Genomic DNA, 2,216 nt, shown 5'->3' on the forward strand with positions numbered 1-2,216 from the left:
GTCTTTGAACACTGAAAACATTTGTACATTTTTTAAAAAGTTTATTTCTGTCTTTGCATTCCCAAAACTAAAATAGAAATAATTTAGTCTTATTTCTATAGTAAATGCTTTATTATAGTTATCAATATTTACATTTCTGAGACTTATTAGTCACCCAGAAACATACACACATACTTTCTCAGTATTAAATGTTTTCAAATTTAATAACTTCTAAACCAGTTTTTGGAACCTATCACAAACTGTTGTGCTAAGTTATATATGAAAGTGTTAGTTGCTTAGTCGGCTCTGACTCTTTGCCACCCTGTGAACTGTAGCCCACCAGGCTCCTCTGTCCACGGGATTCTCCAGGCAAGAATACTGGAGTGGATGGCCATTCCCTTCTCCAGGGATCTTTTCAACCCAGGGATCAAACCTGGGTCTCCTTCACTGCAGGCAGATTCTTTACCATTTAAGCCACCAGGGAAGCCCAAGTTATATATATGCACGAATCTAATTTCTTCACTGTTAGAACATAAGCAAACTGAGAAATACTGTCCTATGCTGTACCTTAAAATAAAAGAATGAATGCTTACTCATTTGAGCATAAAAGAATATTCATTTATAAAAAACATACATTCTAGATTATTTTCTGACAATATTTGGAGACCTCTTTTACAAAAATTTGAGAGCATCCAAAAATAGAAACATAAATTCTACCTTTCTTTTGAAACAAATTATTTTGTGTTACTTAAAAACTGAAGTTATAAAAGATTTAAATCAGTGTCTTAGTTTATTCGAGACAATAGATGTCCACGTTGATTACCCTTATATGCTGTTATTCGATTGCTCAGCCATGTCCGATTCTTTGAGACCCCATGGACTGCAGCACCCCAGTTTTCTCTATCCTTCACCACCATCTCCCAATTATATATTCAGAAAAAAATTCAGAAATGTCAATTTTAGGGTTCCTCTCAGGTCCGTCTAGCATCACCGGAGTGAATTGATCAGGAAGTTGAAGAGGGCTTCAGAGGTGGCAAGTGAAGTCAGTACCTCAGTAGCCGGTCAGTATATGTTTTGTGCTTTATTCTATCACAAAAAAAAGAGAAGAAAGACTGCTGTGAATGAAGATTCCTCTGCATTTTAGCACTGCTTTTTCTACTGTAGCTGGCTTTTGAATGAGGATGACAATGAAAGAGATGAAGAATGAAGCTGAGACCACTTCTATGGTTTCTATGCCCCTCTATGCAGTCATGTATCCTGTGATTAATGAGCTAGAACGACTAAATCTGTCTGCAGCTCAGACATTGAGAGCAGCGTTCATTAAGGCTAAAAAAGAAAATCCAGGACTCACACAAGACATAATTATGAGAATTTTAGAGAAAAAAGTGTAGAAGTCAACTTCACAGAATCCTTTCTTCAAATGGCAGCTGGTGATGTAGAAGAGTATATGATTGAATGATTAAAGCCAGAATTCAGGACCTAAACAAAAAGGCACAAGCACTTAAACAAATTCTCAGTAAGATCCTAGATGAGATCAACGACAGAGTGAGCTTTCTGCACACAATCAAGGATATAGCTAGTGCAATAAAAGAATTTCTTGATACAGTAAACAATGTCTTCAAGAAATATCAATTCCAGAACCGCAGGGCACTTGAACACCAAAAGTAAGAATTTGTAAACTACTCCAAAAGTTTCAGTGATACTCTGAAAACCTATTTTAAAAGTAGCAAGACAATAAATGTTTTCTTAAGTGCCAACAGACTAATTCATCAAACCAACTTGATACTTCAGACCTTCAAAACTGTGGCCTGAGAGTTGTGTATGTTAAGAGATGTACTTCTCAGTGGCAGTATTTAGACTGACTTTATCTGTAAATTTTAAAGTTTGACTGTATAAATTATCAGTCCCTCCTGAAGGGATCTAATAACCCAAGATGTTGAATGGGATTATTGCCATTTTACACCACATTTTTGTAAAATGTAGCTTAATGATACTCTCACACTGAAGATTTTGCATCACTTTTGCTATTATCATTCTTTTAAGAATTATAAGCCAAAAGAATTTATGCCTTAATGTATCATTATATAACATTCTTTAAAAGAATTGTAAATATTGGTATTTGTTTCTGACATTTTAACCTGAAAGTGATATGCTGCAAGATAATGTATTTAACAATATTTGGTGGCAAATATTCAATAAATTTACATCTGTTAAACATTTCTTTACTTGAAAAATGC

General features: G+C 34.6%; 1 pseudogene; it reads left to right on the plus strand.

The window, feature by feature from the left end:
- Positions 1-1,160: 1,160 nt before the first annotated feature.
- LOC128052762 (programmed cell death protein 10-like) lies at positions 1,161-1,791 on the plus strand (annotated as a pseudogene).
- The last annotated feature ends 425 nt before the right edge of the window (positions 1,792-2,216 follow it).

The sequence above is a fragment of the Budorcas taxicolor genome, chromosome 8 (assembly GCF_023091745.1).
Source record: "Budorcas taxicolor isolate Tak-1 chromosome 8, Takin1.1, whole genome shotgun sequence".
Lineage (NCBI taxonomy): Eukaryota > Metazoa > Chordata > Mammalia > Artiodactyla > Bovidae > Budorcas > Budorcas taxicolor.